General features: G+C 37.7%; 1 protein-coding gene across 6 annotated transcripts in view; it reads right to left on the bottom strand.

Moving 5' to 3' along the window:
* Nucleotides 1–26,753, bottom strand: part of SASH1 (SAM and SH3 domain containing 1) — a 566,328-nt gene that overhangs the window by 435,548 nt on the left and 104,027 nt on the right. The gene's annotated exons all lie outside the window — the stretch shown is intronic.

Here is a 26,753-nt window from a genome sequence, read left to right as displayed (position 1 = left end):
ACTTTCTTACTATCCTGAATGAGCTTGTGCCAGACAAAGGTGAATTTAAAGAGTTTTGTGCCTCTAGTTATGTGGTGAGTCTTTGGGTTATGATTTTTCTTGACAGGAAGAAAAGATTTGCTTTTTCTTCGTTCATTGAGATGTATAAGAATTTCTCTAAGAATATTTATTTTCTTTTCTTTGCCTGTTGTTCTTTTAATTAAAAGACACAGTATAACAAAAAGCATATTCTGATTAGTATTCCACAGAATAACCAACCCGCTGAGATTATTCTCCTCTCAACAGCTGAAAGAAAAAGATAGCAGCTAGAGCCTTTTTATCATAAAAAGCTGTCTTTCTGTGCAGTCTAAGGGGCAGTTTATGTATTATTTGTACACTCTTCCATTCATTCCAGCAGCCCTTTTGACTGTCAGAATTACTTACACCTGCAAGACCAACACTAAAGCTGACTTTCAGCAGTTGTTCTTGGTCCCTCCTTTGCCAGTACCTCTTGACCCAGCTTCCTCTGTCTCTCTAGAATTAAATGAAAGCCATATGCAGAAAACATGTAACTTGAACATTTTTCCAATGTAGACTCGCACTGACTGAACAATGCTTAGAGGAAAAACAGCTACTGTGGTATCATATTTCCAGAAGCACTGCACACATCCTGACCTACCGCTACTATGTAGAAGCATGGAAGAACCTTTTTTGGAGACAAACCTACTAAGTAATCTGACAGATGTTCCTCCCTCTGTCCCAAAGACAGCTAATTGTAGCATTCTTTTGAAGAACAAAAAAATATTCCCACGTTTATACAGAGGTAAAAACATAGTCTATTTATGGTCTGAGAATATCCACGTAGACAGAAACACATACTGCACCTTGTCAGATTTATTTTCTAACATCAGCTGCAAGGCAGTAATGTGTAAGCATGCAGTTTGCACGGGAGGAAGGCTTTAATAGAAAAGAAAAACCTACAGATGCTTCAGCAAGCTCCATCTTAGCAATATAGTTCAACAGCACAATGATTTCTGAAAAGTATAAATGCATTCTCACACTAAAGGACCCAGGAAAACGATCCTTTTATACAAGAAAGCTCTGGCCAAACTGAAATCCCTCATTTTCAGGATGGATTCAATTATAAACACACTCCTAAAGAGAAGTCATACAAGAGTGAGTTGTGGCTTGTAGAAGCTTTCTTTCCTGCTTTAGCAGACAGCCATTTTAGATCTGCTCCATATATCATAAATTAAATTCAATTTTTTTAAAAGCCATATTATTCTATAGAATACAGAAAGCAAACTCCTATCAGGTGCATAAAAACTTACTCTTTTGAAGTGCCATTTCCTAAATAGCAAAGATTTGCACATAACCTCCATTTCTACTAGAGGTGGTGGTAATGCAGATGATACTCTCAGAAGTTTCATCATCTGCACCTATTTTTACAGAATATTAACAACTTCTATATTATGGTAACTCCAACAAGTAATCATATTTTTTTTAAAAAAACAACCATTTTTTTCCCAAAGATACGACTAGAGAAAATAAGACCTTCCTTATAGAAGTTGATATTACTAAATTTGTGTCATTATCACCTGCAATTCTTCCTCTGTGGCTCACTGTATTTTAGCTACAGTTCCCAACCTGCTGAGAACGGATGCAGGTTCATTTCCCCAGAAGATGATCAAAACATTTAATTTTCTTTCAGTGGGAGCTTTTCTCACAAATGACTTTTTGCTTGAATGCCCTTCTCTAAAATCTCAATAAAGCTTTTCACAGGCAAAATTATCTTTTACCATTTATAGTTTCTTTTCTTTTAATTAATAACCCAGGACATAATTGCAATACAACATTTCAGTGAGTGCAATTACAGTTTAATAAAACACGCAGGGCATTTAAAGGCAAAGTGCCCTAGGTTTTCAAGTACTCTGCATTATTTGCATACTCTTTGACAAGCTTTGTGGCTTAGTCTGATGTGGCTTTTCTAATTAGAAATAAACAGAAGTTAATCATTCAGGAGGCAATGGGAAAGGGAGAGTCACAAAAATATAGCTATTTTGCAGTTACAACTTAATTCCCTGTAGTAATTTAGACATAATTTATCCTCTCTCCCCCCACCCCAATAGACTGAAGAATTAGAGTGAGTGAGACTGACACGGGGGAAAAAAACCTAACCAACAGATAATTTACAAACGTTAAGGCAGAAAACATGTTCTGTTAATATTTATTTAAGAGTCTACATATCACCTCTTGGCACACTGGGTCTTCCGAGCAATACCTTGTAGTGTTCTTCCATATGGAACAATAAACACAATTAGTTAACCAGATGATTCAGAAATGAATAATTTGATAAGGATATCACCAAGTTGTAAATGGAACCCACATGACTCATTTGTCACTTAAGAAAGTCTATGGTATCATTCCATTACTCATGTCCTAATATTTCAAGACTACCAGTGGGGATAATTATGTGGAAAAAGAGTACAATCAAAATATCTAGGAACAAGGTCAGATATCCATGCAACCCAAAGACTTTATTAAATAAAGCAACTGTTCAGCCGCTATCTTGAGAAAGGTCGGAAAAGGTAAGGAAGCTGCGTGCATGCAAAGATAATGACACACTTCATAGTAATGAGTGGGAAACAGTCATCCTACTGAATAAATTCTGGTTTAGGGCATCTAATTTAGCATCCACTTTCAAACTGTACTATTTTCCAACATAAGTCATGACCAAAACTGTCAAGGTCTTTGGGTGCTCAGTGCTACAGATAGGTATCTCAGGACCTTCTCAAAATAACTAACTTTGATAATAAGTCCTCCTGAAAATATGATCTCTTCCTGCTTCAGACTACTTCTGAAGTCAACTGTTTCTAGAACAAATATTTTTTTGTGATGAATCATGCTCTGAATGAGGAGAAAATGAAGACACAGGGATCAACTCACTAAGGAAGATCATTAGGAATCTGATTTAAAAAATGTTCTTTTTATTATAGTAATGACAGGATAGGAAACTAATATTACCTTTTTTTTTTTTTTTTTTTCAGTTCTCTACTTACCTTTCTTGTAAAAGCTTACCTTCAAATACTGATTTTCAACAATTATCCAAATAAATTACTAATTGTTCTTACTAAATATGTGTAAATTAGCAATCTAAGGGTTCTGTAAAGCATGAAGTATGTCTTCATTCTTGCTGTATATATAGTCCAGATGCATTAACTTTTATTTATTTGAATACTACTTTCTTGTTCTTTTTGTGTATTTAGCATTGTGTGTCCTTAAGTGTTTTGCTAGAATGGGTTCTCATGGAATAACCATTATTCAACTTGGGCCCTCAACATTCTCACCACTAATTTAGTAATCACAAAACAGAAAATTGCAAGGTACAGTCAGTTATGTTTGGCACTACACATACTATTCAATCTAAAGATACCTCATAGTAATATTCCAGATCCTTTAAAGAGCTTTATTTTCCTTTGTTTTTTTTTTTTCATTGTTTTGTTACTTTCATTTAATAAAGAACCTTTCAAATGCAGTGACTTTAAATCCACAGCTGCTAGCAGGACTATAGAAAAGCCCCAGACCACCAGGTGTTTATGCAATGCTTGAACTGGGAGACTTTCTTTGCTAAATTCCCATGGAACTTTTAATGAAGTATTTTGGTTCAGAAGGTAGTAAAAAGTGGTTGGCATTTTTCTAATGAGAACAACCCCCAGCTCCAGTAAACTGAAACTATTTGCTGTATGTTCTCAACTTCTCAGCACCTGTGGGAGCTGCTACCAAAGCAGATGGCCAAGAGGGAGATGAAAAGAAGACTGATGAAGGAAAGAAGGAACCAGACAGACAAGCCAAGACGATATTCATCTAATTCATCCTGGTTCTTTTTTTCCTGTTTCCTCCCTTCTGTCTCTGTCTGTTCCAGTCTGAAAATCATCTGCCCTTCTTCAGGACATTTTACAATTCTACAGGCAACTAAATGAACATATTAATTCTGCTCTTACCAGGCTGCAAATAGTAAGCAAAATAAATGTTCATTTATAATAGCAAAAATGCTAAACAAAATGTGTTTATGCCTGCAATAAAATGGCTTTCTGATTATGTGATTCTCCCATCATATAAGCAAAAAATTGTTCCCCAACATATCAAAGACATTTCTGAATTTATCTTCCTCAATTCCTGATTGCCCCAACATTTTACCTCTGTTTCTCAACCTCCTTACTCCATTCCTGAAAACTGTTTTCATGTTTACACATGTAAGCCATTACTAAAAGGCAGATAATTAGATTTAAATCAATAGCTAGATATCTGGATTGTGCAGTAGCAAAAGTCAGGCAATTCCATAGAAATAGCCCCTGAGGAATATCCTCTGCTGCTCTATGAGGTTTTAGATTTTACTTTCTGCATTTTGACTGATTAATACATAATCTACTTTGGCATTTTTGCTGCTTATAATGCAAAAGGTTTGCAACATTCAGCAAGATACACTTACATTTGCCCAATATTTCTAATACAAACAGTACCTTAAATTTTCTGAATTACAGTGGCAGATTTTTATTAGGCTTTTTTCCCCCTCTGTTGGTAAAAGCAGTAGCTATTTAATGTTTTTTAATGAGAATTAAAAATCTGTTTATTTGATTTAATCAGCTCATTCAGCATTCTCTTTGTACCTCTAATTCCTTAATGGGGATGTCAAGGCATGTGATAGCACATAGCTGTGACAATAATCTCAGGAGCTTTTCCATCGCTGCCATTTATAACAAGTAATGCATTTTAGTGCTAAAGAGACAACTATACTCATTACGAGGGAAATCTGCTCCTCCCCATGCATAACAGCAGCAGCAGCAGCTGGCTTTGGGTTAGGAATTATGGAGGTCTTCAAGGTACAGAACCCATTTCCAAAGCGGGAGCTGGCTCTGTAGACCTTCACAAATGCCCTACCACTCTGTCACCTCTTTTTCTTCAGCGTCTAGACTAAACAGCAAATGACAGCTATCTCTTACTCAGTGTATCTCCGGAGCTTCCTTCTGTTATACCACATTCAGAGGCTGCCATGGACCCACCACTCTGCTCTGCCACTGAGTATTACCACTACAGGACCCACCAGGAAAAAGAGGCTTCCATAACCACTTGTGGACAGCTTTCAGCATCTACAAGCATGTGGTATATATAGCATTAGACTCTGAATGAATAGCTATGTGTATAAAAAACATGCCCATTTTTACCTCAGAATTGAGCACCTTCAATCAGCCATTCCTGCAAAAGGTGTTGAGTAACGGCGCTAGCAAAGGCTGCTGGAACCACACTGTTTCAATATAATTTTAGTTTCTTGCATGCAAAATTGACTATCGTTGCCAACAATCTGTAGATAAGCATATCTAAGATCTAGGTTAGAGAAAAATATGCTGCAACAGCAAAGAAAATTTTTCATCTGGAGATGACAACATAGGCTGTCCCACTTACTATGTACAAAATGGTTTTTTTTAACAGTTTCCTCCCACTCCAATCTCCCATCACTACAGTATTTTTTCCTGATACTCACCCTGCTTTTCTTTACAAACTCACCACTGCCTGAAGTTGCACTTCATGATGAAAAAAAAAAATAATCAGCAACATGCTTCAAAGGATTGTACAATGCTGACTGGCATTCATTTGAATAGCATGTCCACTCAACAAGGCAGGTAAAGGAAGTCAATAAGGTTATCATGATTGCTCAGTCATTACGTCTCTGGAGAACTACACAATCATTTCAAGAAAGGCAATTTTTGCCTCTTTTCTTCACTTACTGAGATAGGAGAAGTTGAGCCATTACGCCTTCTACCTCAAAGAGAGATTACTTGGTTTTTCTGCTAAATTGCAGCTCCGAACTTTGAAAGAACAATGAAAAACCAGACTGCCAGCACTAGCATAGAAGGACCATAAAGTCTTTCAGGGTTTACCACTACCAGGTTTGAACTGCATTTTTTTATTTTTTTTCAAATGCAACATTACTTGCATTTGTAACACTTCTACATTCTTTTACACTTTGTCTTATGTGGGACACGTGGTTAAGTTTAACTACAGAACTTAAAATGTTTCCAGGATTTCTACTGAAGCTTAAGTCTGCTGCTGTTACTTGAACATGCATATTTATGTTTAAGCTTAATGGCTCAAGAAACAGTGTGAATATCAATCACAAAATTCCCATCACAAAGAAGCAGCACAATATAATCTCTGTGAAGTGACTAGATCCTTACTAATTGTCAGCTTTAGGTAGCAGGACAAGTGCTGTTCAGCTATAGGTAGAGGAGTAACAAATTCCTTAAATGCAGCAAAGTTACCTGAGTGTCTTTCTCAGTGACACTGAGATGAGAACACAACCATAAATAGCAGCAGATGAGAGAGCACAGGATCTGCACTGATGCTTATCTGTTTGTGCTCTAAAAGATATATTAGTACAGAACTGAAGAACTAAGTCTGAAGAACTATGATATCCAAATTCCCATTGACTTCTCCTAGAAATAAATCTCAAAGATTGCAGAATCAGACTCACATTTTAAGTCATTAAATGTATGTCTCAAAGCCTTCATTTGCTAACCAAATGATTGTGTAGCCCAAAGCAGCGACCAAGGATATTACAAAGTATTTTACAAAGAAAGGATAATTTCCATACCATGTTTTTTGTGTGGCATTTAATGGCTGCTCAGTCATCAGACTGAAATTTGACTTCTGATGTTCACTCCAGGGAAAGCATCTTTGAAAAGCATATACCCTTTTCTCTGCACAGGCAATTGTACTGACTAGAAACAACTATCATTCCCATCAGAGCTGGTTCAGGAATTCAATTCACTACACTGAGCAAGGTCAGTTTGAAATCAGCTTGGGACCCTGCCTCACTTCACTAACTAAAGTAAAAACACCTCCTGGTAAAATATTCAGGGCTTCTTGAGCAACACAGAAAAATCACAAAAGCAATCAGATACAGCTCAAGTGTCAATTGAACCATGATGTAGTCTAGTAAGCATGGAGTTATCTCACAGATACCTGTTGTACCTCCTCAAAAGAACCCACATGCCCTAGAAACTTTAAGGTAACAAATTCAGGTGGGTAAAAGTGACAGACACCAGGATTGCCTTGTGCAGTGAAGCATGCAGAGAGGAGGAGATTTTTCCGCCAGCTGTAATGAATTCTATGTAAGCACATTAGCAAGCCACTTGCTTCTATTCTGATCTATCTGCCATCAATTAGATAACTCTTATTTATGCCTTAGGGCTGTGCTGTGTTGGCACTTACTGTGCACTCTTCCCCCAGTGAATTTATTAGCCAAAGACGTAATTTAATCAGTGATTTCAATTTACCACTAGCAAGTCACATTTACTATCATTATTTCCAATAATATTGTTTTTAAACAATGTGGTGCTTTGTTGTGTCTCACTTTTAAATAGTGTCTTCAGTATTGTCAATCTGGTCACATTAGGCCTCCGCTTGCTTAAAAGAATGTGCTACTTCCCCTGAGGAGTAACTTTCTATTCTTCCACAGCATAACACGCATGCCAAAAATATAATCAAAATTTAAACTAATGCCTCAGGACAATTGCTTGTCTGTCTTTTCCTACACATCCTGAAAAGCACTCAGATACAACAGATTGAATCAGAGCATCATATGTGCACTGATGATTAAATTACTTTCATACCTCAGTTACAGTTGTGTTACTTTCTGGATACTGATCCAAATGGTGTCAATGAAATAACTCGAGAAGGCAAGCCACCAGATCAACTAAACCTGTGTGAATAGGGTAGGAGTAGCAACACATAGAAGAGCCACTGCTCTGTTTGAGCTCTTCCTCAGGCACCTTTTATCATTACTTTGTGATACTAACATTCCTAGTGAATCATCGGCATGCCTAGGACAGGAGCAGAAGTAGCCAACAAACACTTACCATAATAAATATACCATCTGATTTCCATGGATAACCGAGTTGTTTATGCTGAAGAGCCCCTCAAGTGGCTTAAACCTTGTAGTAGCAGCAGCAGAAAAGGCTTTGTGAGGCTCCCACCTACCGGTGCTGCTAACAGCCTGCTACAGGGAATGGACTGCAAAAGGTGAGAAGGGCCCTAAAGTCACAAGGAAAGTCCCTACTCAGGATCCTACAGGCTCTGTAAAAACAGAAACAGACTTCCTCAGAGATCTTCTTGGCCGGTGTTTGCAGCTCAAGGGTAATTCCTTGCCACCCTTAAGGCCTTAATTCCTTTGTTACATGCTTTTTTGTGGTGCGGGAAAACAAATATCGCTATGATTGTTTTAATACATAAATAAAACAAAACCAAGGGAAGACTGAAGAGCTTCCTCCAAATAAATGTGACATATTTTTTAAAATGCAGGTCAATCTGAATATCTGACAGCTTTGCATACAAGCTCAAGGCACTGAGCAAAAAGGTGCTGCAACAATGGTCTTCAAAAGAAAAGGAAGAAAAACAAGGAGATGAATGGTGAAAGATGAAGAAGTAATGAATTAATTAGCACTAAAAGAGGTACTCACTTATTAAAAACAGGTTCTCTCATTCCAACCATTCATTATTCTTTAGTTGATATTAAAATTAAACCATTAATTACAGATTATTATTTCAAGATAATTTGGTATGTGCATAAACTATGTAATTCAGATGTCAAACATCAGACTGTTACTGAACAGTATTTTGTGTTTTATGGGTTATGTTGTGTAAACGTATTTTTTACTGTGGTTTATAGACACTACTTAGAGTTAAAAGTTGACATTTTTTTCATTCAGTACTAGGGAATGTGGAATGTGGACTTCTTTAAAATTACTAGCTGATATGGTTAATGGGTCTAAAAAATCTCATATAATAAATAAACCTCTGTGAATAGCAGTATTTTATACCCATTTTTTTTAATGAGTAAAGACTGTTAATAGCAGCAGTGAACCCAATGAGTGATTTCATAAACACTAAATTGTAGAACAAATAGAGAGTAATCCTTACAAATACAATTTAGTTCTTCACATACACATTTATAATTAGCAAGAATTATGGAAAGCAAAGAAAAATCTAGCCTCTTAGGTATCATTGAACTGGAACTTGCTTTTCCTGAGGTTCAAAAGGCTTCTTAATATAGTACAAATAGGTGAGGGTCAAAAATCCCAATTCTTCAGATTAAAGACACATTTAAATTCATTTGGGGGACATGTATGTTTCCTGCAAATGAGATCTGAAATGTGAAAAGTTCCCCTACCTACTGCAGGTCTCCACCCTTTCAAGTATATGCACTCACACCCTAACAGCTTCACAAGGCTCAGTCTTACTACTTTAAATAACCTGGGTCAAATCCTTGGATGCAACAACCTGCTTTTTTGGCAGGTCAGCAGAGACAGATTGTTGGCAGATCGTCCCACCTGGCATATCTAACCTTTACCTCTCTACCACCCAACATAACAAATATGTTAAAGGAAATAAGATAATATGATCAGGGGTTTGTTCTCCTAAGTATTGCAGTCAATTTATACACAGAACATACTCAAAAAAAGCTTGTACAAGGCCCACATCAGCACAGACCTTCAACAGGATCAGGAGCTGCAGCCAAGCATTTTTGAGCTGCTAGAAATCCAGGCCACTGTCCTCAGTTGTTTTTGTGAGTGGCTTTGGTTAACTGCCTGCTGTCAGCAGCAACCTGCAGCATATTCACAAAATTAATTAAGGTCCCAAGTTATTATTCTATGCAATAATAGGTAAAATCATCTTTCAGTTATATGGATACAATCCCGTGGAAGATCCTTTAAAGTGAACTAAAGGCAATGGAGCAAGAAAGAAAAACCTTACAAGCCCTAAGAAGACAAACGATGATACTTTCTGAAGCTTACTGCTTAGTTCACAGCACACAAAATAGTGTAATAGGCTTGTGCCTGATTTGCTACAAATTTATTTCCTTACTTGACCTTTTCTTTGATGTTGAACACAACAAGAAAAAATGTCTTTACAATGTATTTAATTTGTGCTAGCACTCTCTTCCTATTGAAAAACTAAACATTTTGTTTCTAAGTGAACCTACGGTTGAGAGTTGCTGTATTTAAAGAAGGAACAGTGAACTAAAAACAAAAAAAAAACAAGCAACAACAAAAAACAGCCTCAGAGCTTTCCAGATGAGACTATCAGCTGGGCAGTGAAATTTTCCTGCATTACGTGTCTTCAAAAGTCAGAAGACAGCGGCATACTACCACACAGTATAGTGTGAATCATCTTGGTGCTAATAAGACTGGGCTTTTAAAGATTATCATAAAAAAATAACCCTTTCTGCTTCATCACTGCACTGAAAATAACATCCAAAGATACAATTTACATTTGCAGCTCTCAGAGGAGTGAAAACAAATCACGTTCCATTCTCAGGAAAATTTGGCCATGAAAGTCCACTGCTGATCAAAGGTTCTGTGTATTTAGGGTTTGCCTGTACATTATGAGTTACCTGAGGCAGATACATACAATGTTAGGCCAATAAAATGTGGACTAGTATAAGGTTATCCACTTTGATGCTCAAAAAATGAAAATGGTTTAATCAGAAGTCATAAAAATGCAAAGCTAGCACAGCAACTCAGCAGCTGAACAGTTCATGACTTCAACCTGTATGCTACCTTTTAACTTATCCATTTCTAATGCAATTATTAGAATAATCATACATGTCAAGGCAGCAGGAACCTCCTTGAGGGCATGAAGAGCCGTTATCTCTCACTGAGGACACTGTGAGGTGGCAGCGCTCTGCACCCTGCAGGATCATGCTTCGAAGCTTCACTTCAAGCCAATGGGAACTGGACTGTCCTAAGACAGCCCTCCTTGGATGGATGAAATACAAAGGCATCTTTGGATAAGGATGCAGAGAACTCAGCTCCTTTTTTTGATGAGAGGAATGAGGGCGAATGAAGGGAAGCATCTGTTCAGATGAAGACCAAACACACTCAAAACATAGTCTAAGTCTGCCAGAAACAGAGAATGTATGAAGACAGCACACTGGCTTCTAGAGTGCTTTTTGAACATGTTCCTGCAAAATGAAAAACTCAGAGAACTAATTGCCTTGAAGGGTACTCAAAAACTTGGGCTCCCAAAGGGTGAGATCTACAAAACAATAAATGTTCTTTGTAAAAAGTTCTTTATAAAGATGTACGAGAAGGAAGCTCAGCCTAATTCACCATTTCGGCAGTTAATGAATGCTTCTTCCAGCACTCCTTTATGGCCTGTGTCAACGCCATTATTCTTAATAGGATAAGGATACCCTGATACATGTTTCATTTTCTGTAATAGTCGAAAATTGGTGATGCTGGAAAAGCTTTTCAGGCATGTGACCTTTCTCTACATAACTGCAAATCAGCTCTTGTTTACAAGTGCTAGTATTGTGTTATGCTGGTATCATTATCTATGTTATCTGCAGCATAAATTGTATTACAGATCTCATTTTTTAATGACTTATTCTTTAGATGAAAAATCTGTTTGTATGATACCAAAAAAAAACCTCTCCAGGCAAAACGATATTGGCAGTTTTTAAATTTTCCAACCTATTATTACTAATAGTACTTCATATTTCTGCCACAAGTCATTTGCTGGTACCCAAGTGCTATATAAACAGTAATTAATTAGGTTTCTCAACATGCTGGTGAGGTACCATGGCTATTATTTCCATCATACCAAGAGATTAAATGACTTGTTCAAGGACACAGAAAGAAATCAGAGATTCAGATGGAAGATTTGAATAGTATGTTCCTGCTTTTAATTGTGACCAATGCTTCCTCTCCTTTTGCTGGAGAGAAGCCTTTATAAAAATTTTAATGAGTAATCTGTTAACCACCTAATAGTGCATTACACCAACTATCAGTATCAGTACGCATAAATACATGGTTTCCAAGCGTTTCAATTTCACTCCGAGACAAATAACTTCAACAATAATGAAAAAGGAGATGTATCAGAAAAGAGATCAAAGGTTAATTGTTATCACATTAAACTCTAAAAATATGCTCCCCTTTAACACCTCATGACAGATGCCAGAAAAGCAGACAGAATCTGTCACAAGGGAACAGAAGATGCTAATTTGCAGATAAGCCAACTGTAGTCTACGGTAATAAAGTCAGTTCTTGTTGTTTCTTAATAACGAGCTGTCAGACGGCAGGATTATAGTGTAGTTTGACACCAAACTACATCTCATGGAGAGCCACAGTGTGACGACACCAACCTCCTTCATTCTGCTGGGATATTTCAATTCCATTACCTATAAAATGGAACCCAATTTCCTGCATAGTACAAACCAACTTTGAAACCCTTAACATAGTTCTGTCAGGCAGGTGGACATGAGGGAAACCACTTCATATGCAAACAAAATCACATTACTAGATTATCATTCTCACAAACAGACTCCCTACTCTGCCTGGTACCCTCTCTCCGTTTCCCCTTGCCCCAGGGCACAACACAGTACTGTGCAGCATATTGCCTTATGAATCTTCTTCAGGTACCCAATTATCCTGATATACCAGGCTTGTCATTACCATGACAGCTGTATGCAGCATGCAGTACATGCCAGCAGAGGTGAAAGACTGTACACAGGCATCCTGTATTTCCATTATAATGTGGAAAGTGAAGGGAAAGGAAGACAGACACAAAAACACAGACACCCCTCAACAAACAACTTTGCTAAATATGCTGATTAAAAGAAGAGGTTAAGTTGTGGGTTTTTTTAAAGTGGTAATATAATTACGAGACATTCTGGTGCTGTCTCTGCCTCCAGAAAAATTTCTCCTGTGTATTTTTTGTCATGATAGTCAATAAGGTGGTGTAAATACATTCTGTGCACTTTTAACAGAGTTGAATAAAACAGTCCATCGCTTGCAATTTGTCTAGAAGGAGAATTAAACTTTGTATTTTTTCCCTCTGACTAGTTTTCTTTTTAAAAAGTAAATGCCCCATCACCACTCACACACAGAGACCCACCCACCCACAAAACCCTGAGGGCTGTCACTGCCAGTAATTGAGCTGTGCTGGCTCTAACAGGCTCCTGGGAAGGGTTACAGAAGCAATATAGGACACTCACCCTCTAGGTGAACAATACTGGCTGAGCACAGAGATCTGACCCGGGACACATCTGGGAAACTACATTGTGATGGATCAAAGCTGGCACTCACATGGCAGGAGGTAACTGATGTCACCCCTTGGAGCATATGTTCACGCAAGGAGACATATGCCCTCAGTTTCCACTAATATCAACGAGAACAGTACCCTGCAAACATCACGGTCAATATCTCACAGGATCAGGCCTTTAAGGACAAGTATGCGGTGCAGATGAGCGGTCACAGTTTGTAAGAATGTGCTGCGGATTTTCTAATTACACACAGTGTTTGGCACTTATGTTCTGCATCTCCCTTCCTCCTTTCTGAGTTATCCCCAGCAGGCCCCTACCAGTTCTTCATGTGATCATGCAGTTCATTACAGCTGTAAATATAAACATCCTTTTTTCACAACCTATCATTATTAGGAAACCAGATGGGAAAAGATATTCAGATTAACAGTAGACATACTGAGATTTCTTCATTCCTTAGTAATGGATTTTCTATTTTAAACCAATGAATAATAAGCCTGTAGAAAACAGTAATTACAGTATGTACAGCTAAGACAGTTACAGATTCTTTCTAAAGACAAGCAGGCAGAAAAGGCTGTGTAATTGAAATAACTCATAATTGAAAATTAATTTCATCTACATCAATAGAGACAAATGGAAGCAACCTGAAACTGCTGGTCAAGTATTCTAATATTAGCACTTGAGGAGATTTATCTTCACAGTCTGAAACGAAGAAAAAAGGGAGCAGCTGCAGAGAGAGAAGGAAAGAAAACAGAGAACTCCCACCTCTCCTTTGCAAAGTGCGAACGAGGTGTTTATTACTCAGCATCAGCTGCTTCCTTTTCAGTGGATGATGTAACACACAAAGCTCCTGGACAAGATGTAGAGATAATACGCTGTGCAGACACTTAGCACATTTGTCCAGCTAGAGGACCTGGGAGGCTGAGGTTATGGGGAGCCTGTGTAGCCTAGTAAGATGCCTTTCACTCAGCTAAGCATATAACTAAAGGACAAATATTGTTTCCTTGAAAGAGCTATATGGAAGAGTGCTCTCTGAAATCAGTGCCCTATCATGAATCACAATAGTGTTGTTCTCATGTTTGGACCACTGCTTACAGGACAATAAGCAATTAGATAAGCAATCTCACTCTCAGACTTAATACACAGAAGACAAAAAAAATGGGTAGACAGCACAAGCACTGAAAGGTAAAGATTCAGATAAATGTTAAAAACATAGGGATTAAAACACTTACTCTTCAATATCAAATGTTTACTCTTTCATAACTTTGTTCCACTGCAAAGGCCCAGGAACATCACTCTATCCACCTTCTTAATGGTGTACTCACACCAATTTTGACAACAGACTTAAGCTAGTTTAAAGAAAGATCTTTGGAGATGGAGTGGAAATGATTACAGCGAGATAAGGGAGTGGAAAAGGGGCAAAAATCTGAAAGAATAATAACAGTAGCAATAACAGAGTGAGCTCAAAAAACATGAACTTTATACTTCTGTCTGACTTTGTAACAGCAACTCTGACAAAAAACAAACCCAGTAGTTAATCTGACAAATATAAAATATGCATAATTTTACTAGTTATGAAAAGTGCAGCTGTTTTATAGCAGAAGGTTATAAATTTCCACATTTCAGATTGTTATAGTTTCTTCAAAAATCTACAGCAAATTAACAACCAAGTGTAAATCACATCTTTTTGATAATGACATTTTTCTATTTAAAGTGAATTACTTTAATTTTAAATGATGCCCTATCACTTTTTTTGCAAAAGCTAGTACTTATCAAAATTTACAAATAAGCACTTTATCACACGTTCCTAAAGTAAACATCCTCTTATGAAGCTCCAAGGTCAGAGGCATAAAATGCGCATACGACTATGTTAGTGGTAAGAAGGAGCTATAAATACCTTAATTAATTTTATTGCTAATCTTCCTCCCAAGCTCCCTTCAATTTGTTAAAGTTAGTGAATCTTCTTCATGTTGCTGCAGCTTTGTAAATGGGAGCACTACATGGCCAGAGAACATGATGAATTTTCCATCATAAGGATATCCTCCATAATACCTGGACAGCACCTATGTGAAGGCTGAAGGAAGGCAGACAGCTCTAGTCTTCAGCTTTTTAAAGGCATTTATTGTGATTAAGTTTTAAGTTTTAGTTTGTCTTAGTTCTACAAGATGACTCTCATGCTTAAGTTGGGTTTTGGTGTGTTTTTTTCTTTTTACATCTGTTTTCCCTCCTGGCATTTTGGTGCTTCTGAAAGTTAAATCATCCGGAATTCTGACTGTCAAGAATTATTTTAATAGCCTGGGATTAATAGTCTTGAATGACATTGTGCATTTTTTACTAAATACATACATATCTCTTCCTACTGTAGGTAGGAAACCAGAAGTGCTAAATGCAACTTCCATTCCGAAAAGCAATACTGTACAAATAAGGCATACACGTCTGAGTGTTCCTGAAAGGCAAAAATAAAGGACTATTTTGGTTAACAAAATGAGAAATTAGAAATTTCTTGCTGATAGAAAGATCAACTTCCTTGAAGGGAGGAGGAACTTGCTCACTGAATATTGAGTCCCTCACTTCTCTGCACACACTTACAACCTCAACAACAGAAATTAAGGATACCACTCTGGGAGATGAGCACCTCAAGTTACCAGAACTCATGGGACCATTTGCAGTCCATGGACTACTGATATCAGCAGGCTCTCGACATATACACCAATGAAGATGTATCACAGCCCCCTTTCAGGAAGTGTTCTTATTTTAATTCTGATTAAAATCGAGCCTTTGATTCTGAAGGCAAGCGTATTATCCCAAAGCTGCACTTCCATTACTATTACCATAATTCAAATTATGAATGAAAGTTTCAAGATCTCAAGTTACTCTTAAACTATTCTTTAAAATTATTTAATACAACAAAAGCAATTCAGCAATAGAAATTATCACCTTTTTGATTTGAAGAAGGAAGAAAAAAGAAGCACATATGACTAAATTTAAAAATACCTAAAATAGCACTTTCCCATTATCTCAGTACATCTGTAGGACTATTCATCCCTTAAGTTAGATGTAATTATTATTGGTGTCAATATTAAAAATTACAAAAAAATTAATAGAGGTTAGTGAAAGAGGACAAAAAATTGTAACCAAGATGTTCCACTTCAGTAAAACTGATAGTGAATACCCTGCATGTGTAGAGAATTAGTTAGAGCCTTTCAAAATCTTTCTGTAGAACATGCAATGTTGGCAGACTGCGACACTACTCAGTGTGAGATGTCAGCTGTTCCAGCTGTTCTTGTACTTCAACCACAGAAATAGCTACCTTTTGCTGACTTCCAATTTCTTTTCCTTTAACCTACTGTTACGTTTTATATCAGTATTAGGCCTCCCCTACACAAACTCACCCAGCTGATACCTGTAGGTCACACTCAGGAGACTGGGAAATAGTCTGAGGAGTGTTTGTAGAACCAAATATTCTAATAAACTGTGTATGTACAAGTGATAAATTCTGGCTGATTCATCAAACTGTCAGGAAATGCCTCACTGTAGCTGGAATCCATCATCTATTGTCTAAATAGTAAAATTCATCTCCCATAGCAAGCAGAACAGAGAATCATTAAATTCTGAAGAAGATGCTTACATATCTAGAATATCTTTGAGGAACCAGCAACAGTCTGGGGGCCTAGCACAGCCAAATCGCGAAAGTACCTACTACCATGGAGGACTAATAGGTGGAGAGCCTTCATGACCACCATAAACCGCTGAGCCAAACAATGCAATCTACTTTTATTAAGGCACAATGAGGGAGGGTTCAAAACATAGAGCTCGGTTAGGATTCAGCCAGAGCTGCTGTCTGAGCATTCAATAGAAGGGGCCCTATACTCTGGCAGTATATACCTTCAAACTGATGTACTTTTGTACTGATGTACAGAAATAGGAAGGTTTTGTTCACTAAACCTATGGTGAAACCTACCTGAGGGTCAAAGCCTTAAAAGAAATTACTTATATAACTGCAGGGGAAACACTGCTGGTACCCAGTGCTTGGGATAACATCAGGCACTGAAACACTCTTCGTTTTTTTCTTCACAATATCATAATAATTTGAATTGGCCGTTTAAAAAAACATCAAATACAGCATCATATTAGAAAGATTTGAACATATTAGCAATACAAGTCTTCTGGAAAATTGCCTTCACGCATAGACAGCCTTGTAATTTCCATCTTTTCTGTTCCCCTCTTACGTGCCTTTTAATAATGTGGCATATTTAAACTGCCACGGGACAGAAACATTTTTTAGCAGAAATACTTCATAGTAATAAAGCTAGCATGAAAGTTATCTTTCTTCCTTAACCGCGTTGCAGCGCATCAGCCTCTTGGTCTCTCCACACCAAGGCCTCCTCTGAGTCTCCCCAGACTCTGTTTCACCAAGGTCTCCCCTCGGTTTCCCCAGAACTTCTGTAAAGTGGCTGCTAAATTTGTGTAGAAGCAGAACTACCAGTTCTCCTGATCTTCTCCTACTCATTGTGACCTCCATCTCAAACTCTGCTCTATGGGATTGAACAGACATGTCTAAAAAGGTGATCTGTTTCTTGCAGGGACACTCCGTATAAGCTCCTCAAAATATTTTAATTTTCTAACACAGGAGTATAACATAGACCCTTATCAACGTAATGAAATCAAGGGGTGAGGAAGAAAAAGAAGAAATTGCTCTATCTGCAGTAGAATTTCACTCTCCAGATTACGTCTCTGTTCTCAACATTTATTTTCAAAGTTTTTTAGTACGTCCTTCTGAGCAAAGATACTCTGCATTTGTTTCTATCAGTCTGACGTTCAAGAACACTTAGAGGAAAAAAAAATGCAACCCGGTTTGGTGCAACTGCTAGGCAATAAAAGTAAAGATCATTTATGAATTTTGAATCTAATCACAGAAAATTAATAAGATGACTGAAAAATAAGACATTGCTTGCTTGGTTTTTTAAGATTGTTTTCCACATCATTTACATTAAATGGCAGAAACGTCTTCAGCATTTAAGGAATGCTAAAGCTGTCTGGGAAACTGTTCTCAATTTAAAATCTAATGCCAATTAAAAAAAGGAAAGGTAGGGGGTGGAAGATGAATTCTCCATATCAGAGGAATTACATCTAACAAACAGCAAAACAAACTGACATGTAGCACGTGTTGGCCAATTGCTTTTCAATCACAGCTTTGGGCCAAGCATCGCCTTCTATTTGTTTTGCACTAACAGCTGGACACACTTAGCCATGGTAAACTGCCTTCCTAATGAATTACGTTTAACAATATAATTTATAGATCTTGTCCAAAACCAAAATGGAGACACTATAGAAACTTGAGATGCATTACAGGCAGAGACCAACTTCATCTTCTTATAAGGGCCCACACAATGGAGGTGTGCACAGTGAGCACTTCTGACCACACAGAGCAGATGGGCTGTGCCAGTCTTCTCCAAATGCGGGGAAGGAAGACAAGAAACCTTCTAGCAGGACTTTTTCCAGCATGGGACCACACTAGGAAGCACACACACAGTTGCAGTACAGTGCAGCAGTCTCCAAGGCAAGAGGCAGCTGTATGAGCTTCTCTCTCTGGTATGTGGGGTCACAGACTGAAAGGAAGGCCAGTACCATCCTTCAAACCTACAGGATATTGCCCTGGCTTGGGAGAAGCTGGACACAGAAGCAAGTCTCACGTGTACTAGGTTGGGCAGGACTGAGATGAAGCTGTGCATTTAAAACAGTTTGCACTTGATGTAGGAATGGTACTGTGGAGGTCTTGTCACAGTGCCCACACAGACACTGTATGTGTCTGAGCTACAGCTCTGAGTGATGTTGCTTCTGGTATGCAGTTCCCCTTGGGGGTCTAATACCCACTCTCTCCCCTCATGCCCATGCATATGCTCCTACTTCAGTGCGGTCTGTGATTAAAAGGTATATTTTAAGACACAGTACCTGAGCGTTGAAGAACATGGCAACAATTCAGCTTTCCCAAATACATTCTTCACATTGCAGAATGTAACCTCAGCTATACATTGGGACCTGAGGTGTAGCTTCTACCCTTTTGCAAGAAAGAAACTGTATTAATTTGCATCAGTAACTGTGATGGGGTTTTTAGTTAATAATTTTAAGGACATCATAAAAAAGACAGTGTAAAAATGGAGACTATTATTGTCAAAAGAATCTGAAGTTGTCAAGGCACCCTTATTGGTTGCTGCTGAGTACTCAGTTGAGTCCTTTAAAAAAATTCAAAACAATTCATTAGCCATCTACTAGACCAGGTGTCCTCAAACTACGGCCTGCAGGATGGATACAGCCCCCCAGGGTCCTCAATCCGGCCCCCGGTATTTACAGACCCCCCACACCCTGTTGGGGGGGAAACCAAGCAGCCGCAGATGACCTCCTGCCACTTCATCCATGCGTCGGCCCCCTGTTTAAAAAGTTTGAGGACCCCTGCACTAGACATTAATGTTGGAAAGTTCTCAGAGCCTAAAATCTCCAGAGGGCATGACTTTTTTTCTTTTCTTCTTTTTTCTCCTTTTCTTTTTTTTAAACGATGTGTACAGGGATACGTAAATTGTAATCTCTGTGTGTGCTCTGAAAAGGGGTAACGCTCAGTGTGGCCTCTTTTTCCAAGCAATATTCTCTAAAAATACCTCAGAATAGAGAGACAGCAGTAGCCTACAAGAAGACTTATTATTAGTAGTACTTGGTTACAGCTACAATAGTAAATTTTACTGTACCAAAGAATGTTCCTGGGTACTAAACCTTACCTGTCTCTATGATTAAATCACTAGAATATGCTTCTGGGCTGTGATGACCAGTGTGCTCCCTAACAATCTCTTGCCATGGTTAAGGGTTTAGTGTACACTACAGACTGTTCCTAACAGGCAGTCTGCCCTCAGCCATGCTGCCTCTGCTTTGGAGGACATGAAAAGAGTGTGAAAATGTAGTATGAGTCTGTGGATACGCCCTAACAGTTTTGGCGTTTTTAATTTAGTAATGACAGTGTGTCAATTGCAGCAGATCCCAGACACCAATTCAAATACTTTCAGAGCAAGCTATTAATAGATACTATGTTCAGCAAAAGAGAAATACTTTATTTTTAAGTACATGTTTACCTTTGCACAGCTGGTATGTCTAAATGGCTGCCATATATGAAAATGGGAGACATGAACTATTACTAAGGAAGTAAAAATGACTAAAAATTTGCATAACATTTAGAGACACAGTAACTGCATTCAACTATGTTTCTGGGCTCAGCCAGCGAAGTTTTATTTGCAAATGTAGGTAAGTTACTGCAGTAGGAAACCACCATTTCAGGGTAAAGAAATTTGTTAACAGAAAGGAGGTTCCTACAGTAGCAATCTTTGTACACTGTGGATATACAACCCAAGAAAAAAGTGCATTGTGCTAGTATGGAATAAACCAACTAGAGTAATACAGTAATTGCCATAAACTTTTCAAGGTTACTACTTTCTGAGCACTGAGTGAAAATAACCAATATAAAACCAGAGATTAAAGTAGCGTGCAACACTCTGCTGCTACCAGATGTATACTGTCTGCATTGTTTTTACTTGTTCAGGGTATAAAGGAACTTTTATTCTTCAGAAGAGAATTGGCAACATTCCACCAAACACTTATGTGCTGCACCTTGGGGGTCCGGCCAGTAACTTTATTTTGCTTTTGTTTTGTCTTTATGTAAGGGCCTCCATATGCTTTACCAACATATCCGTATGCCTGCCTTTGTGCCCCAAATAAAGAATTTGGGGGTTTCTTTTTTTAACTAACAAAGATTTTGTTAACATTTATCTGGTGTGAAATGAAAGCATGAAAAACCTAACCAGCTTTCTTTTCACCTCTAGAAGCCCACAAATGCCTATTTTTTTGCAACCATTCCCAATACTCAGAAGACAGTTGTAATATTTGTGTTGTAGCACATGGTCATGTATCTTAGTAAATTTAAATTTGGGACAGAGCCTTCTAAACAGTATCTCCTCAAACATATGGCTGAATTCCTCTTCCAAGAATATATAATCTATCTGAAAAAAAGCATACATGTTAGAAAAAAATGTGGTATACAATTTTGCTTGAATGTCTGTCTTTATACATAGTGTTTTTGCTAAAATTTTAAAAGCAATGGCCTTAAAAAGTTACCTGTAACTACTCTATTGCAGTTTATTACATGCAAGTATACTTTTTTCCAGGTCGTACATCTCCTATTCCTCTTTTGGGTTTTTTTGGTAGATTTGTGGACTACTACTACATAAAAAGATGGAATGGAATAATTACAAGTAAAATTCCTTCCTCTTTCAGGGTTTCTCTCTGCCGCAGCCTCTTACTTAAGTCCATCCAAATACTACCAGTTTGGACAGAGAGAAGGAGCTGTCAAGCATTTACCAAAATATACATATAATTGGAGATTTTAGAATTTAATATGGAGAATAAAGTTGCAAGTCTGGAGAGACAAACCATCTTGTACGGAATAACTTCTCATTCTATAATTTGGGTTTCTGTTTACCACATCTCTAGAGTCTTTTCTAATATATTACTTCCTCTTTTCTATCCTTTGAGGATTTTGGGGTGGTTTTGTTGGCTTTTTTTTGGTTGTTGTTTTTGTTTGTTTTTTTTTGTTTTTTTTTTTTACAATTTCTATACATGCAGCATTTAGTCATCCTATTATCCACTGACATTTTATATGTGTCTGTATGTGTATAGCCACTGAAGGAGATGGATAATAAGTAAAAAAAAGAAAAGAGAAAATAAGATTGCCTTACTCATATGTCACGAACATCTGCAGCTGGTCACCCATACACTGACACATTTAACAGTAGTAGCTCTTATAGACAGAGAAGTCAAAATACCAAGGGTTTTTCTCTTCAATCATAATAACTGATCTCTGCTATCATAGAAAAGCCCCTACATTACATACCACTGTTTCAGTCTGTCTGCATTTTAAACATTTTCTTTTCAAAGTTTAAACCCTCTGCATATTATATTTATGTTGTAGAAAAATGCAAATAATACATAAGTACACAGATTATGACTTAGTATGACATACAGATACTTATTTTGTTGTAAACATACAGTCATTTCCTTGTGAGTTTTCCCTTCCCATGTTTTCCTCTCAAAGATACTTCTGTGAAAAGGGAATATAAAACTCACAAAGACATCATCATGGAGTAACATGACTTTTTAAATGGAAAGCTGGATTATCGCTCAGGTAGCTACCCTTAAAGATAAGAAAAAACCCAAGAAAGTTAATAATACTTAGAAATTCACCGTGCAAGTCTGAAAGTAGAGAAGTCACCATCACAAGGAAGCACCTGAAAAGCTATATCGTTCTTGCAATGAAAACGTTCTTGCAATAAAAACATAGTGTATCTGTGTAAATGCTTTAGGCTTCATTTCCCCTTAAAATGTAGTTGATGGATGCTGGCAAAGTCTCTGAATCTTACCAAAATAAAATGCAACCAAACGTGTTTGTGTCCAGGCCAGCCACAAGTCAATACAGCTCCTGCCCACTAATTTTATTTGCAGTAATGGCCAACGACTCCCAGGAAGCCTGTGATTTCTATCACAACAATGATGATACATTGTCTCTCTTTCTTCCCTCTGCCTTTACGTATTAGATATTCTGTCTTAAAATAAGTTTTCTGTTAGTTCTGTCCCACTAGCTACTAATTCCTGTAAAAAACTAGCACTTTCTGGTCACCACAAGCAAGTGCAACATGAAATGTAATGCTGCTTGTGCCATTACAGTAGCAAAGGGGCCATCTTGACTCTTCCATTACCCTACCTTAAGGGTTATGTTTGTGAAGTGAACTTTCCTACTTCTTAAAGCAGCAATCCATAAACACCCAAGACAGCCAGAGAGAATTGCAGCACACTTCACTATGAGAGCTCAGACAAGAGATATTCTGCAATAACAGGGGAAATTAAAAGCCGGTGTGAAAGCACATGGTAGAGAGAGCATATTTCTCTCTAGTCTGACATTCAGCCACCATGTTATTTGGATGGTAATATAAAATAAAATTAAAATAAATGTGTTTCATAAGCTCAAGGCTAAGAAAAGAATCACAAAAAAGACAGGCTGGCAGATCATATTTTTTTGTTACGCAGTGAGACTGGTGAAAATCATCTGTGCCTGGCTTTCTATATATTTTCACATTGGTGACAATTGTAGAGTATCTTCAAGCACTATCTAACTGCTAATTTGAGTTTTGTAGGACTCTCTTTTTCTTACTTACTTTTTATTTAATAAAATGCAGAATTATAACCTGCAACAATAATTTTTATCACAGATTTCATATCCTGCACGTTAACCAAGTAGGAGAAAGGTACATGGAGAAATCTAGAGAAAACAAACACTTCACAATTTTCAAATATTCCTTTGATATTAGCCAAGAAGAAATAGTCCCTCAAACTTCAAAGAAGCTAAGAGGTAAGATACAGACTGATGAAATGGGCATTTTCTCTACTATTTTAGATGTAGCCTCATAATTAGATGCCCACCCAAAAACAACCCTTCTGAAGTCATCTGGTTAGAAAACTCTCCTGATAAAAAGAGAGTTGTGGCTTTGAATCCCAGTAATCTATTAGGACGCTTCAAAAAAAATCTCCTTAAGCCTTGATTCCCAACACCCAAACAAAAAATCCCATAAAAAAAATAAATCAACTTGAAGTAAGAAGAAATAACTTTTAAAATTACAATGCTGCTGTTATTTGCGCCAGCTCCCTGTGTTTGGTTAGGCCTGTGCTCCTCAGACAAGGATGCTTCTGGCTGCACGTGAAAGACAGCTGAAATACTTCAGAACTTGATATGAGGTACTAAAATGGTTTTGCTTGACTTTGAGTTTTCTATAGCCCCTTCTTCAGCCAGAGAACCTAGATTTCACTTGAACACAGATTATCTGTATCCTATGACTTCTGAGACTTGAAATGAACTTTTTCCCATGAATAAAATTCACGTGCCTTTGCTCTGGGAAGTTTTCAATCTGGTTCATGGTGAATTACATTTTCTTTCTCTGAACTCCTCCTGTGTTTTCCAAACTGCACACAGTTCTGTTTTGCACTGTTGGTGCACACAGTGCAGTTCCAGACAGTGGAAGACTCGCCTCGTGTCTTTGTCCTACTATAGCATGGAAAACTGAAGTGAAAGATGCTATACTTCCAATTTTATTTTTTGATGTACAGTAACAAAGTACATGGATATTACATGAAACTGCTGCAAGGGTACCCCCATGTTCCCTTATAAAAATTTTGTTTCCACTTTTGCACTTCTTTATGAAAGATGACAATTCAACTGATTTCACTATTGCTTATACTTAAAATCTCAGAGTTAATTTTCACTTTGTTCTTTCCCCTACCATGCATCTGAGTCACACTCCGATTCTACTGCTGCTTCATTCCTAACATCTCCAAGATCCTGCTTGTGTTTCCTGTAGACAAATATCTTACTCAGACCCTCCTTATATCCCACTTTCAGCACTAGTAAATCCTGTTCCTTGACTTGCCAAAGACTCCCCCTCATTCCATGCAAAACTGCAACAGCCATCTTCTTCACCTGTCGATTTGGTCATGTCAAGTCATTCCCTCTTTGAAGCCTTCCACTTCTATCACATCAAATTTAAGCTTCTTGTCATCACCTTCAGAGCTTTAAATTGCCTGTCTGTTCCCCTGTTCCCTTATGCTGTGAGTTCCCTAGAGCAAACAATGTCCTCCTTGAACATTTGTAAAGTGATTAGTTCTATGACAGAGGCTATTACCAGAAATAAATCACAAACAATAAAGATTGCACAAAACCTCATTTTTTATTTTACTGTTAACCTCACAAGCTAATTTCTACAGCTCAGACAATAGTGAGATAAATTTCACTTTCTGGATGACATCTGCAAAATTTCTGTATTATTGGCCTCAAAAACTCTCTTCCCCAGAGTATCAGAGAAAATTGCAGCATAGAAAAACAGACAAATGTGCGGAATGCACAGAATTTTTTTCACTGATAGAATTGAGGACAAAAGAAGCAATATAAATTCTCCTCAAAGGAGGCTTACACAACAACAAACAAATGTTCTTTTACTTTTAAATAAAACCCTATAGAAGGGGTTTATGACTCTCTACAGACATTACATCACACCATGAACTGCTTTCCTACATGCCTCTCTGCAGAGCCACCCTCATTTTCTCAGGTATGTCAAACATGGAAGAAAATTTCACACCTGCCTTCACTGCTTTATAAGATTATTCTGCATAGTAATATAGGTACTTTATGTGCTTTCTCATCTACTTTAATAAAAAATTCATATCTGAGTAATCCATACATGACAGCAGTACACTTGTGTGGTGCTTGGCTGACTGGAAGACAATACTTCAAAACTGGAAAAGCTGTGAATCTCCTTGATGTTTCTTCAGCAATTTTTTTTTACACAGTTTTCCAACAGTTTGCTACAGGTATTAAGCATAGCAACTTTTTTACAAATGGGCTTTTTTCAGATAACCAGATTCCTTAACCTTAAACGCTGGGAAAAAAGAGAGACAATTGTGCTTCATCATCCAAGTCTCCTGTCTAAAGAGACATCATTCTGAATTTGAGATGAGAGCAAACTCGCTAACTAGCTGAAAGATCCCATATCTGCTCTGAAGAACTCTCCTCTTTACATGTATTCCAGCTTTCTGTGTGTTAATTAAGACAAGATAGATTTCTACTTGAGCTAACTGCAATATGTCAACATCTGTAACAGTTTTAATCCCTTTTACTGTAGCTGCCATCATGTCAAATGCATGCTATACTTTGATCAATTCCCTGCTTGCTCATGACAGATTTAAACACCCATGACAGCTCAGCACAAAGGCAGAATTCAAGCTTTTGAGAATTCCAGCAAGTGCCACTGGGAAACTTCCTTAGGCCACCACACTGCCCTACAGCCTTCACATTTCCTCTGCGTTAATGAAAATACTTGTTGTTCTTACTACTCACTACACACTCCTCTCCTTTTATTATTTAAATATTTCATTCACACACTGAAATTAGCCTGTAATCTTTGTTAGTGCATAGAAAAAATAATCTTATCATTATCTGTTAAGTTCATGTAAATATTTCAGGGAAGGCAGAGAGATTCAAATGGGAAAACATCCAATAAAATCCATTGCACTTTTTTTTCTGCAGCAGCTGTAATTTTCAAAAGCCTGCCACAAGTTCACAAAGATCATAAAAAAGCACAATGACAGCACAGTCTAGAGGGTGCAGAGTTCCTGAGCTAATTCCCAGCTCTTTGCAGCAACTGGCTCTTCTGCACCTCTGTTTCCTGGCCTTGGCTTCACCTCTTCCACCAGTTCCGATGCTGGGGAGAAGTGACGTCTTATGACCCAAGCTGATGTGAAGTATGCTGCTGCTGCAGAAGGAGCTCTCAGTGTTGCCAACTCTTCTGCCATTTCCCCCCTTGACCCCACCACTTCATCTGCCCCTCATCCCCCTTTGCACCTTACCAAGTGCCGGTTCACTTTTGAACTGGGTAGAGTTATTTATCAGAAAAGAAGCCTAAGAAAAGGAACTGAAGAACTTTCTGCTGAATTAGCAAGTTAAACAAAAGAAAAGTCGGTGAAAGCCAAAGTTTTGTGGCAAAGTAGATGGGTAAAACCATGTAGTTAGCAGCAGACGAGCAGCAAGGCAGGAGTT

The sequence above is a fragment of the Falco naumanni genome, chromosome 6, assembly GCF_017639655.2.
Source record: "Falco naumanni isolate bFalNau1 chromosome 6, bFalNau1.pat, whole genome shotgun sequence".
Classification (NCBI taxonomy): Eukaryota; Metazoa; Chordata; class Aves; order Falconiformes; family Falconidae; genus Falco; species Falco naumanni.
This window is presented reverse-complemented; position numbering and strand designations above follow the sequence as displayed.